Raw genomic sequence first — 13,943 nt, forward strand, 5'->3', positions numbered from 1 at the left:
GGCAGCAGAGACAAGCAATGAGCTTTCTACAGTGTGTTTGCATTTGTGTGTGTGTGTGAACAGTTCAGGAGAAAAAAAGTGTTTTCAGTTTCCCTAGTTATTTATTACACATCTGCAGCTTGCCTAATTGAACACAGAGAGGTTATCACTTCCAACAAAACAGTCACCAGGGAATACTGATTTTTTTTTTCCAATCAACTTTCCCAGTGGCTGAAAATTGTTAATGTTTATTAACAGAAGAAAGTCAAAGTTAAAGCGGGGAGGAAAATCAATCAGTGAGCTAACAGGGAAAAAACCTGCAACTGCTAGTTCTCAATACACTATTAACTGTTCATCAGAAGTGTGCTAGCAGTCACTCAGGCTCATTCAGAATAGCTTTTGTGATAAATGTGGTGGCCAGAGAATGTCCAAATATAAAGATAAAAATAAAGATCATTTTTTTCTACCTTATAACATAGTCTAGGAAGCTAGGTTATAATTGTATCTAGGAATATTTTAGTGACACAGATGCATAGTTTTTAACTACTACATCTAGCTTTACTGCTAGAAATGTCAGAGGAAGTGATAAGAGCCACCTTGTGAATATGTTTTAATGGAAAGCCTAATACCCTATGGATTAGACTGCAGCTATCCCTCAGATGAAATTACAGTTAAGTGTGTGTGCCCAAAAGGCTTTCGTCATCTGTGCCAATGCTGAATTCAGCCTGATGGGATGATTTTGACATAGTAAAGACTTAAGGATTGGCATGTTTTCAAAGCTGTACATTCTGCTTTAACTGCCACACCCCTATTAATATCAATGGGTGTTAGGCAATGAAACCAACACTTCTCGATTTGAAATTCTGTTCCTGAGTGTCATGGTAGGTTTACAGTATACTACATATCAAACCAAAAGGTTATATCCAGGGCACAATGTCCACTTGTAATCATCCAGAAATACAGACAGTGGGATTTCTCCACAGCTGCAATAACATCACTGTAGGATGTTATGTGTGGGGCCACTCATGTAAGCTCCATAGATCATAGATATTCCCTGGAACAAGATGCAAGATCTGATTCGTAATCCTGTCCCATTAGGTCTGAGTGTGTTCAAACTTTCAGAAACCTCCTCCTGAGGAAGACTGGGGGAGAAGAGGGATGAAAAATAAGCCTCAGGTTACTTGGTCCTCTTCTGTCCTCTAATCCTACCATCTTCATTCGTAAGCCTCTCCTGGGAGTTGTTTAGTATTACATTCCTGTCCTCTTTCTTTGTGCTTCAGCTTTGCACTGTCTGAAAACTCAGTGCACTTATTACCTGTCTAGTTTTGGCAGTTCCCATCCCGTGTGTAAATACAGTTAAAATGCATTCAGTACGCAATCACATAATAGGCTTTTGTTTCTGTTTGGTTTCTAAACAGAAATAAATAAATAAATAACTCTCACTCTCGGTTTTTAAACAAATGGCATTTTTTATATTATGGGAAAAAGTCACAGGGAAGAAAAATCACCATTTTTCCATCATCAATGGAAATACTTTGCGCTGCTTGTAGAGAACTGACATAGGAAAACAGAAGCTGAGTACCAAGGCCAGTGAAAATGTCTGAAGTTGTTTAAACTTCCAAAGCCGGAAGGTCACATTGTAAGACAAACATGTGCTGCCCCATTAGGTCACTCCACAGGATTCCATTCTGTTAATTTTGCTTTAAAATATCTCTGATTCCTGTTAAAAGTGCATCCTCAGGGTCATGCTGACATTTGTCTCCTATGTGTTGTGTAACTCAGTTTCCTGAATTCTGCACTGCGCAAAATATTTCTGGATGGTAAGAAAACCATCTTTTACATCTTAAAATGAGGGCTGAATTGTAAACTGGATGTATGGAAAGAGCATTTCCACAAGGTAGTGGGCGCTACACGCATATAACTCAGAGTAAAACGTAAACTTTATCTGGAAGTGTCTAAAGCACAAAACATTGTTAAGCACAGCACTAAGAAATGTAGTTAAGGTTCCAGAGAGTGAAAATGGGAACAACATTGAACTTATCTCCCTTCACAGTTCTAAGTAAATGACATTTTTGCACAGATCCTGCCACGTCGACTGCCTGGATTTGGCAGTGTTGAGGTTTCGTGCTCAGCTGCTCTCTCACAACCAGCCTTCCTTCTTTGATCTTGCCTGCTTTCCCCCCGGTGCAGTTTGGGTCCTCCAAGCTGGCCAGGCAAGCCATCAGGGAGCTCTGTCAAACTCTGGCACAAACGATCTTTGCAGTCGTCCCTTTGCCTGCAGGAATGAACCATCAAGTTTCAAGTATAATTTGCAGCATGAATCCAAACTTTGTGGCCCTGGCTTCTTTCTGATGAATATGACATCTGATTAATTCTATGCACATGTTCCAAAGTACCAATCTTTGTTTGTCTAGAGTCTGGTATATTTAACAGCTTGGGAATTAAGACAATGCCAGCTACGTCTGTTTCTATTAGACATATAGAAGATATGTAGCTCTCCAATGTAAGCATAGGCATGTATATGTGGAAAATATGTTCTAAATCTCTTCTGAGGAAGTAGCAGTGTCTAAAATATAAGGGAATGATCCTTTTAGCTTAAGTAGTTCTAATCAAAACCATTCAAAGCACCCAAAAGAACCATTATAAAATTCATTTCACCTTTACCTAAGAGTTGGCAAGCTTCCATGGATGTATCCCAAAGTCTGCTATGGATGGTTTTGAATCTGAGAAGCAGTATGTGTTGAAGTGGTGTTTGGATCTGCAATGGCAGCACATGTTCAACTGTGTATTTAAAAACGGAACTGAAAGGATGAGGAACAAAATACTTGGTTCTCCTCACACCAGACATGTGGGAAGATGTTTTTGTGAGAGGGAAGAAATGTTGCTGAGATTCTGGGAAGCTTCTGCCTGGGACTTGAAAGGGTGATGTTCTCCAGTAGACAAAAGACAGAAACATCAGAAAGCTCTAAAGGGATTAAATTGTCTTGGCTGGGATGAGCCAAGGTTTACAGTGTGGATTCATGTCTGCTCAATGTACTCCAGAAAACCCAAGTCGATCACATTCCTTAGCATGGTGCAGCGCCTCACTGCATTGACCAAAAGGCAGAAAGCGCAGTCTTGCATTTATCACCTGTCTGCCCAAGGGTAAAGAGCATGTTGTCCCAGGGCATGTCAACCGAGGCACATGTTCATGTATAGGACCCTGTCAGACAGCATAACCATTCTAGGATACATTCCAACAGTTTCTCTTTCTTTCTAAGTTAAACTGCTACAAAGGTTGACTTTTCCCTTTTGTTGGTTCCACCAGTAGCCAAGTTGCATGAACTATTGTGTGACTAAGTTGAGCAAATCCTTTCTGCAGGCAGGAAGGCATTTATGATTATCTCCAACTTGGGGATTTTGCTTCAGTCACTTTTAAGGAGGTCTTGAGAAATCAGGCTGGAATTTCCAAATTTTTGTTGGATGAAGAGTAAAGGCAGTGAGGTTACTGAGGAAAAACATCATTGCACCAGGAAGCAGGCAAGGACCTAAAGGTTAAAACCCCACTGGCTATAGAAGACCAGGAATTAACTCCCAACCGTTATGCCATCTTTCATAAGACTATTGTGCAAAACAAGCCACTTTCACAGCAGGGGTTCCTAGATTGCATTTTTCATTGGATTGTGTCAGGCAGTTCTGAGAGGGCTCTGAGACGGCTCTGGCTCCTTATCTGCTGTGAAGGATAGGCTGAGGATGCATTATGCCCTCACCTGAAAGGGAGTGATCCCTTTGCTGGTGCAGACTGAACTATGCACTATACTTCTGAAGACAATATAAACCTTAATGCTTTTGACCCAGAGACTAAAATATTCACATTAGACTGTTTGCAATGACACATTTACATCCCAGCTATAGGTAACTTGCTGATATGGATTAAATTGCCAGCTTTATTAGAGGTGCCCCTTTCTAATGGTTTCAGACTTTTCTCTGAAAGTACTGTTTGGATTATGCTGTTCCTTGTGCTATAGCTCTGGCCAAGAATTAATGTATGTGGAAAGTTCCGGTAAATATATTCCTGTTTTTCTCCTAACTAGCCAAGTATGCAAAAAAGAACAATCAGCATGCAGTGTCTGGTCAAGGTACTGGACTGAACACCTCAGGCAGGAAAAAGGTGATTCCAAAACATCATTTAATCTTTGCAATCCCCAAACTACAGAGAAACTTAAATATAAAATCCCTCTGGTACAACCAATTCTCATGCCTCTCCAGAGCAGAGTCATCCCTGCTAAGGCATAGCTGAAGGTCTTGTGATTTGACACAGTTTAGGATATAAAACAGCACGAAATGCAATTCATGGCTTCGTGCCTTTTACAATTTGATGTACAGATGGTAGCTTTGAATTTCATTGCTTCTCTGAATATTAAAAAGCTTGATAATATAATTTTGTTAATGTAAGATTGTATGTCATGGATATCCTATGCTGGAACATTTGAAAAAGAGCTGGATGCTCAGAAAGCTGCTGAGAGTGACTGCATTAAGATCTTACTCCCAAACAAAATATTAATCAGCTTTCTAAGGCTGCAGACAAATCACAGCCAACTATGTTCCGGTTCCTTCCTTTGCAGATTTAGAGCAAACCTCAAAATGCCACAAGAGGATTGACTCTGAGGAACTCAGTTTGGCACCTGCACGGCGTGCTGGAGCTGACCGTGCTTCGTGAGTGTGTCATCTGCTCTCTGGCTGCCCGAGTGCCGCACCGCCATCTGGCTCAACTCAGGGAAATGCACAGAGGGAACAGAGGGCTGCACAGAGCCAGCAGGAAGCCCCCCAAACGCTGCGCCCTGTGTCCCTGAAACGCATTTCCTTTTCAAATCAGTCAGCAAAAGTCATTGTGGGAGAGAAAGCTTGAGTGAGCACGCTCATCAGAGGAGGTTCATAAGGATGAACTGCTTGTAAAGAAAACAGTCATTAGCAGCTTCTTGACGTGGAAAGATGCAGAGCCCGACCACCCACAAGACTTAGATTAACCTCTGCAGTGACATTAATAACTATTTTCCTGTTATACATTACAGATTTACTTTGATCTATTAATTTGGTATAATGGCTCTGTTGGTTGATTATCAAAGGCTGAACTGATTACCCGCTAATGTTACGACGGCATCGGTATATCCATTCTGAGTTCCTGGCACTTTACAAATAGATAGGTAGATCAGATTGACTTGTGCCTTTTGTCCAATGGTACCTCGAGGTTTCAGACACTTCTGCTCATCTCTGTAGCATCTGTCTGTCTGGTTTAGTTTTATTAACACAGTAGACTATGAACACCCAGGCTATTTCCATTTGGGGTTGAATTTTCCATTTAGCAAGGCTGTGTAGTTACTGTCAGTCTTTGAAGATAGCATGGGCTTATCAGCAGTGCCTCACTCAGCCTCACATTGAAACAGCTTTTTCTGATAGAAGTTTCCTGCCAAACCAAAACCAGGTACAGCCCAAGAGCTCGAACTTTATTGTCTAAGTCTATGTTGTTCTAATTATAACTAACAATATATTTTACCATCTGCTGGCAGTTCTCTTACAAATTGCTAGAAAAGCTCCCTTCATTCAGAAGCTTGTCATCCAAAGTTTAGTCTAAAAACAAATTTATTTGAAAACAAATGTTTCCAGATGCTTTCCTGAAATGAAGCACCAGCTTGGATTAAAAACAAATAAATAGCTGAAATAACTGAATGAATTCTGGGTTGTGTCTAGTTCATGCAGTGATGTTTCTTCTCTCTTCCAAACACCAGCAGAAAGTGCACAACTAAGTGTTTATACTGGCACTTCAGCCTTGGAAAGGTCTTTGAGCAGTGTAGCTGGAGATTGCTGGGGTAAGCTGGCAGAGCAGGGCTTGTCAAAGTGTGCATGTCATCAGCTGGGCAAATCCCAAAGGGATGCCCATCTTCAGCCCTCACTGACTGAAGGGAAGGTACCAGGCTTCAAACATCCTACCCTGTTTTTAGGCTGTGACCATAAGGTAGTCACTTACTCTATTAAAAAAAAGGAAGTGTGAGGTTTATATGTCCATTCTGAGCACTTCTGGTTCCCAGTGAACTGACAAAACCAGATGACCATAGGCATCAGACTATTACCAAGAAAAGACCTTCTCCCAAAATGTATATTCTTCCTTGTACAGGCTACCTCAGCTTCCCTGAGAGGAAGAGGCCCAAAGCTTAGTTGCCAGATATGTTTTGTAAGAAGATGCTAGACATAATATCAGTTTTAAGAATGTTTTCCACAGTGGGTCCTCTTTTATGAATTAGCTAAATTGCACACACAATCTGCAACAATGGAATAAAAGTCATGAACAGTTCCTCTCAATTTTTCACATATCCGCATATTTCCCCAAAGCAGACAGATACTTCAGTGTGATTGAAGAAGGGTAATACCTTTTGTCTTTCCCTTCTTCCCACTTTTTTACCTCTTTCCCCCACCCTTCTCTCTCTACTTGCAGAGCACTCTGATCTGCTTTCTCCTCTCGTGGGAGAAAAGGACAAAGTTTTAGCCTATGAATTTTGCTGAATGTGAAATGAAAGGCATTCATGTGTGAAGAGCAGCCATATGATATGTAAATCACAAAATCACAGACCATGCAGGACAGCCTGAATTTGTAGTGGCTTTGGAGCCAGGAGGAGATTTCAGTATCTGGGAGGAGAAGAGCAGATGACCATTGCTCCCAAAAGGAATTCTATGTTACCGATTTGGCCAGGCGACAGAGCTGGTAGCCAAACTGCAGCAAAAGATGAGGGGGCAGGCAGGAGTGGGTTCAAGATCATAGGGACAGCCTAGCAAAGTTAACCTTATTAGTCTAGTTTACAGTTTCGTAGAAGAGGAAATTCAAGAGCTAATGTGGCAATATCACGACTAACCTATTTTCCTATTATTTTTACGTACATAGTGGCTTAGTATTGTAGTGTTAGAAGGTGTTCGTGTGCTTATGTGGGTAAGAGCTGGCCTAAGAAACGTTTTGTGTTCAAGCAGCTGAGATTTTGTGCTGCAGCAGGAGACAGAGCAGCAACCCAAGGCAGACATGTTTCCATATCTGGGCACAAATCTCTTGTGTAGGAACAGGAATCTCTCTTTAGTGATCAAGATAACTTGCATAAACAAGTGTCCATTTCAGAATAGCGCATATTTTTAGGTCAAAAAGTATTCATAAACTGTAGAATATACAATGCTTAAGGCTCTCTTTAATAGGAGGTTTAGTCTGTAAATGTCAATGAATTGCCATTTGTAAGTTGGGTCCTGACAAACTCTAATTTGCCAGTGTCTCTAGTCTCACTTGTCATGTGAAAACAAGGAATTTCCCTGAATTTGATTAAGCTAGTACTCCGAAAATAAGTGCCAACAAGTATTCATGCTCTTTATTCCTCCTCTCTTTCTCCTTTCTGCAAACAAACCAAGCCAAATGCCCTTCTAGACATCTTGTAGCACTATTTTTGTTTGTAGCTTGTAGGCTTAGCAAGCCTCAACATCACCCATACCCTGGGTAAGTGCTGGAGTCTTGGCAACTGTTGGCAAAAGTTTTGTTGCTGCCCATAAAGTCCCATAAATGCCCTAATTTTCTGAGGCCCCTGTGCCCCAAGACTCCAGATAATGCTGAGAGCAGACAGGTGCCGCTTTGTGCTTCTGAGCAGCCGGTCATTTATTCAGGCACCCATTTCTACAGAGGCAGATATCAGATAAGCTATTTTGTTTATCACATTTCAGACATCCAGGGTAGCTTGTGACATAGCTTTCTGCTCACCCACAGCTTTGTCCTTGGAAAGGCAGGAATGGCTGTTACAGCAGTAGGTAAAAGAGCAAGACGACTACACAGAGCCGGGCTCCGTGGTTTAATATTCACCCTGGAGGAGAGGATGGTAACAGAGGCACCTTAGGCTGCCCAAGTGTTCATAGCCAGGCACTGCCCATGTAGTTTCCTACAAGGCCTGCAGAAGAGAGAAGGGGAAGGAAAGACCCCATATCTAAAAAGCTGTTTCCGTGGAGCTGGTTATATGGGCTAACAATGAAATGCCTTCCTCCAAAAATGTGTATTCTTCCTTACAGTGGCTACCTCAGCTTGCTTGAAAGGAAAAGGCCTGATTCTTAGTAACCTGATGTTTCTGTGTGATGATGCAAAACCTAATGGCTGTTTTAAGAGTGTTTTCCACAGTGGGCCCTGTTTTGTGCATTAAATTTCACACTGAGTTGCAACAGTTGAATAAAATTAATGAGCTGTCCTTCTTCATCTTCCCACTACCACAGCTCCCAGAGACAGTGCCTTCTATGTCTAAATTTGTTGGTGGACGTGCAGAAATGCTTGTGTCTGAAGTAGTATGAGATCAAATGGAAGGCAGATAATGAGAGCCCTCTGAAAAAAACTGCCCGTCAGTGATTGGATTTAAGCTGTCTTGAAGGTCTCTGTAACTGTATTGAACAAAGCGAATGTCTCAAAGACTTTTATTTTATTTTGTTTTGTTTGTTTTGTTTTATTTGGTCCAGCTCCTGATAAGATGGCATGCTGTATGCCATGTTAAAAACGAGAATGTTTTCTCCCGAGTCAGCTTTTACAGAGGAAAATAGCTACTTCCATTTTTTCTTGGAGCAGCTTGGATGGAAGGAATGAGATCTTGGCAAGTCTTTAGAAAAGGGTGGGGTGTTGTATAGAGGAGGACACTAAAATGGAAAAAATGACTCCCTTGAATTGAAATTCTGCCATTATCAGTTGGATGTGATATAACTCAGTAAAATCCTTCTGTTTTCATAGTCCTGGGAATTGTTAAATTTCTCACTGTGGGAGAAGCCCTGAAAAGCCCAGAAAGTAAACGTAAGCAAATCACAACTTTGGGTTTGAAATTCTGACTTTTGTTTGAGGAGGAGTATAAAGTTATCTGAGAAGTTTCTCAGCTTTCCATTCTGGAAAAAAGAGTCCTTTGGTGGGTCTAATTTTTCTAAAGCATCAGCCAAAACAGGAACAATTAGTTTTTATACTGGCCATTAATGATAAGCCTCCCTCTTCTGATCATTGCTGTCTTTGTCACCAGAAATGTGTGGAAGAATAAGAAAGAAATTGCAATACATCTTTCTTTGCAGTGAAAGTAGATAGGAGCCATGCGTGGTGAAAATGGCTATGAGGCGTGCTGCTCCACTTCAAAACTCAAAACAATATAAAAGGCATTGGACTCAATGACAGTATGAATAACATGTAAGTCTTGTGGGCCAAGAGTCTCAGGAGGAATCCTTTATCACTTGATATCAATTATTTTTCATTCTTTTAAAATACACTGAAATTCAAATCCTCAGAGCAGGAGAATTTTGCAATTAAGAAGCTTTGAAATGGAGTAGAAATGAGAAACCAGGGAGCACAAGCATTTCAGTGCAAGCCCCCTAATAGATAGCATATGGGCAAATGATAAACTGGTTAGCCAAAGACTTTGTGTAGGACTTGGATGTGACCAAACTCTAAGCATTCTCATAAAATGTTTTTAACGGGCCAGTTGGACTATTATAGCTGGGGATGGGGGGGATGCGTGTGTGTGTTCTTGTTTTGGCCAAGAGCTCCTGATCAGTCCAGGAGAAAATCCAGTTTCTCCTTGTTCTTTAATTAACACTTCATGTTCAGCTATGTGAATTTTCTTCCATGCAGCAGAAGAAGCAACAGTGGTTCTCACTCTTTGTACATGTAAGCAGTGCCAACAATTTTTGTTGCCACACTATTCTCTTTCTGGCTTTTATTGTATTAGTATCTGTCTCCTTAAATCATAGGCCAGACACATGTTGAGAATCCCAAGCAGTAGTTGCTAATCCAGGCTATTATGCAAAAACCAGAAACGGAGCTGTCAACAATACGATGGAAAGAATTACTGCAAGCAGCCTGAAGTATCAGCCAACATGGGGTCACATGTGCATGAAAATGAGACACCATTGTGGGGTTCAATCAACACTCCCATATATAGTGTTTATCTCTGCATCTTATTTATACACAGTATATAAATGATATGAAAAATAGAAGCTAACTTTCACTTGTCTTATTGTATCATGGAGGATATGTCTGGTGCAGCAAATAACTGACTGGCTCTCTGATGCTGGAAAATAGCAAAGTAGGTACAATTTTCTGCTAATAAAGTGAAGCCTCCGGAATGGTAAAAGCCAAAGAAGAGCTGGCAAAGATATTATCTCCCCCGGGGACTCTAAGAGTACAGCTGCCATTGCAACTTGGGCTTGCAACCTTAGAGCTTTGCTCATTAGCAGTAAACTTTGTTACCAGTAAGTGAAAGTTATCCCATGGTGTCTCGTTGCCTTCTGAAACATCCTGTTCATTAAACCCCTTGCCACTGTGGAAGAATTAAATATTTCAGAATCAAATCTCTGAAAGCTCAGAGATAACAAAACTGTCACACATGTCCAGTATTTCGAAGCCTACTGTTGCCTGTTTCCTGGAGCCAGCAGTAGCTAGTGATAACTTTCTGTGGCCTTCTGGCTATACTCACTGGACTAGCTTGTAACCATGGTATTAGTAAGCAAAGAGATGTGCTTATAAGGAAGCATAGTTTAGATATGATGAAAAAAGATGCATTTGGGCCATGTTTCTCTGCCAGATGGGGGAACCCTCTTGTCTCACCTGGCTGTGGATGAACAAACAGCCCCAGGTGCCTGTGAAGCTCTGACATGCCACCTCGATGTTCTGTGGTGCAGAGGCAGTGGTAATGGCAGCTCTCAACAAACTTCTTGCCATGCGGAAATGGCTGCAGTATAACAAGAAACAAGTGTACACAGCCAAGATGTTAGTATAGTTAGAAATTGTATTGTTTCCTTTACGTGATTCTCCTTCTTTATCCTCTAACCTTTGACACCAAATGGAGATTATAGTTGTGCTTTGAAGCATTCAGTGTGTATCACTGGTAGCTCAACAGCTGAGAGAAATCACAGGTTATATCCAAAAGCCTTAGCCTTTTTATTTCAGAGATACAGATATTGAAAACATGGGAGAGGTGTGTGTCTCTGCTTTTCTATCAGCTACCATTTCCAGTTCTGTTTGTATTTTAAAAGCGATTCACAAGTGAGATGCAGCTGATATTTTCTAGATGTCTTGACGCCATTTACTGTGAGCCCAAGGGATGACATCTTTGCTTAGGTAGCCCAAAATAAGCAGTTTTCCAGGTGTAGACATCTGGCCTATGCAGTGCTCTGAGCTACTGAGCCATGTCCATCTGGAGGCCTCAATGGCCTTATTACTCAGCATGTGAATATTTCCTTAAAATAATGCACCTCTCATAATCTCCACCCTTGACTTGATCATCTCACCCACTCTCCTCTTCTTCACTCACCCACTTTCCCAAATCGTTCAGGATTATCTGAACAAGTCAAGAGCTGTAGTTTGATCTCAGACAGTGCTGTCTGAACCCAATGACAGTAAACAAAGCTCTTTGTTTTGGGGAGAGGAGTGCTGTATGTATGTGTGACTCAATGACCACAAAACTGAATCACTGAGCATATACTATCTTGCATCCCTATCTCCCTAGAAAGTAAAGCAAGTTTTGGGACAAGCTGGATAAACGTACAGTTTTCAGAGCTCTTTGAGAAGCACCCTTGAATATCACAAATAGGACTTTATTCTAATTGCATGAAAATTGCCTCAGAGAAGTCATTTTGTTTTGTTTTCCAGTAAGTTTCAACTGGCCACCCATAGCAGGGGTTTTGCTGTCATCCTTTGGCCTCTATTACTTCAAGAACAAAGTTGTTAAGGAGCTCTCTAGGCAAGGAACTGCATAAGACCATTTGAAACCTTTAAAAAGTGGGCTCTTGCATCTTGCATGTTTAATGATGAATTTGTTGGAGCACAGCACTTGAATACTTCATGGGCTGAGCTGGCTGCTGATAGCACTTGGAGTGAAGCTCTGAGTGATGTACTTAGCGTATAAAGCCCTTTAAGTTTCTGTGGCCTGAGACGCTCTAGTTGATCATGGTGCCCAAACTGACATTAGCAGAAGTGACTGAGCTTCAACTTTCTTGACACTTATGAAGTGTATGGGAAGGCTGTTCTCAACTTTTTGGGTGTCCTTACCTCCGTGGGCAACCTGATGCTGCATTTGTTAATCTCAAGGGAATTCTGAAAAGCCCCACTTTGGTCTATAAGGAGATTTACTTGGATTTATAGTAGAAAAATATTAGCTTACCCCTGCTCCCCTGAACAGTCCATAGTTGTTGTGTAGGTTTTATGCTGGTCTATGTGGAAGAGTAGAAAGTGAAAGAACAGCACTGAAAAAATGACTAACAGATCAATTGTTCTGAAAACTCACGTCTTTCTAATGCGATGTGGGAGATTCTAATTTTAGAAGTGCAAGTAGTTATAGATGGGCGGCAGAAAACCATGAACAAATAATAAGTCAACAGAAAAGCACTTTATAAATAACCGAGGTAATGCATTGAAGAATAACTTCCAAGATGTGTTTAGTTTAAGCTTAGTTCTTGTTAAGACATTGATTATTTCAGTGAGTTGGCATCTGATGAATTAGGGGAACTCACTTTAACATCCTGAGCCAAGTGGCTGGCAGGAGAGAGAGATCAGGCAGGCCTGACCTCAACTAGAGGGTGACTCTATGTAGAAATAGTATTTGAAAGGCATGAAATTTTATTTGGCTAATGTGCACAGACACATCTTGTCAACCATACAAACTTGGTCAAGGTGGGTGTCTACATATGGGCAGAATTTCAGAGGTCATACTCCTACTAGAATAAAGCCAGTACCTTATCTTCTGGTAAAAGAATAAAACCAAATGCTCTAGCAAGTAGGCGTCAAATGTTAAGTACCTGAGATCAGGAAACTAGGCTCAGCAACACCTGGAGCAAGTTGCATAACAATGAGAGAGTTCCAGGCTGCCTTTCCACCACATTTTTTAAAGGCACATATACAAAGCCTAAAGAACAGGTCCTCCTCTGAGGTATTGCCTATTTTAAAATATCATTTTCTCATTTGGCAGGGCAGTTTTCTGTCCTATCTGCTGACTCACTTGATGAGAAATACATTTTTTTTCTGCTACTTACAGGCAGCAGCCCTCTTGCAAGCCACTGACTAGCAAAGGCTAACCATCTCTAAGTGGCAAAACCAGTGACAGTGCACAAGTTCTTCTGAGGCCATGGCTCAGTCTGCAGCACCTCATGACAGGTGGCCAGACAGAAGGACCTGGTTGTTGGGCAGCAGTTCAGAGAGCTGGCAGGGAGAAGAAAGAGTGCTGCTCACAAACTTTGTTGTCTCAGACTTACGGAATCACAGAATTTTATTTATCACAGTTACTTTGCAACACCATGGCTTTGGTCCTGCGGGCCTCCACTTCCAAGTCTGGTGTTTTGGTTTAATTTCTTTTTTAAGGCATATAAAAAGAATGTACATGCACTGCCAAGCACTAGGAAGGCTCAAAATATGGTTAGGGAGAGACCAGATCATGTGCATCCATGCATAACCCCCAAATGTAAAAATGATGTACTGGACAGTGTGTATGAAATACCAGACCTCCCTCCAGGGTTGTCAGTGTGGCTCCAATCCTGTCAATGTCTTCAGAAACCAGAGCCATCACAAATGCCCCATTAGTCAAGGGTTAGCTGGTCCCACAGCTGTCACCGTGAGTGCCCTGTCCTGGGCTCCATCTACAAAGGATTCACTTGCCAGCACTGTTTTTTATAGAGAAGGGGCCAGTGGGGTACCAGGACCATCTGCTTAGTTTCAAAGGACCATGTCTTGGCCAGAAAGTAATTATGAGCATGTTACAGGGAAGATGTAGCACAGGGCCATTCTGCAAACCGCCTAAGAGAGAGTGGACCAAACTGTGCTTGTAGCTACACTGAAATTGATTGTGAATAGCTTTATCATCACAGATGGTACTCTGCAGTTACACTGGTTGAAAGAGGTAAATGTAACTTCGACTTCTACAATATTCTGTGCTCATAATGAAGATATTATTTTCTGTATT

At 41.4% G+C, this 13,943-nt stretch overlaps 1 long non-coding RNA gene across 1 annotated transcript; it reads right to left on the bottom strand.

The window, feature by feature from the left end:
* Positions 1-1,705: 1,705 nt before the first annotated feature.
* LOC106046408 (uncharacterized) lies at positions 1,706-12,820 on the bottom strand. Its single transcript, XR_001213225.3, has 3 exons — positions 12,787-12,820; positions 10,598-10,721; positions 1,706-2,254 (listed from the first exon to the last, which is right to left on the bottom strand). It is a non-coding gene; the product is annotated as an uncharacterized lncRNA (long non-coding RNA).
* Between the last annotated feature and the right edge of the window lie 1,123 nt (positions 12,821-13,943).

The sequence above is a fragment of the Anser cygnoides genome, chromosome 2, assembly GCF_040182565.1.
Source record: "Anser cygnoides isolate HZ-2024a breed goose chromosome 2, Taihu_goose_T2T_genome, whole genome shotgun sequence".
Classification (NCBI taxonomy): domain Eukaryota; kingdom Metazoa; phylum Chordata; class Aves; order Anseriformes; family Anatidae; genus Anser; species Anser cygnoides.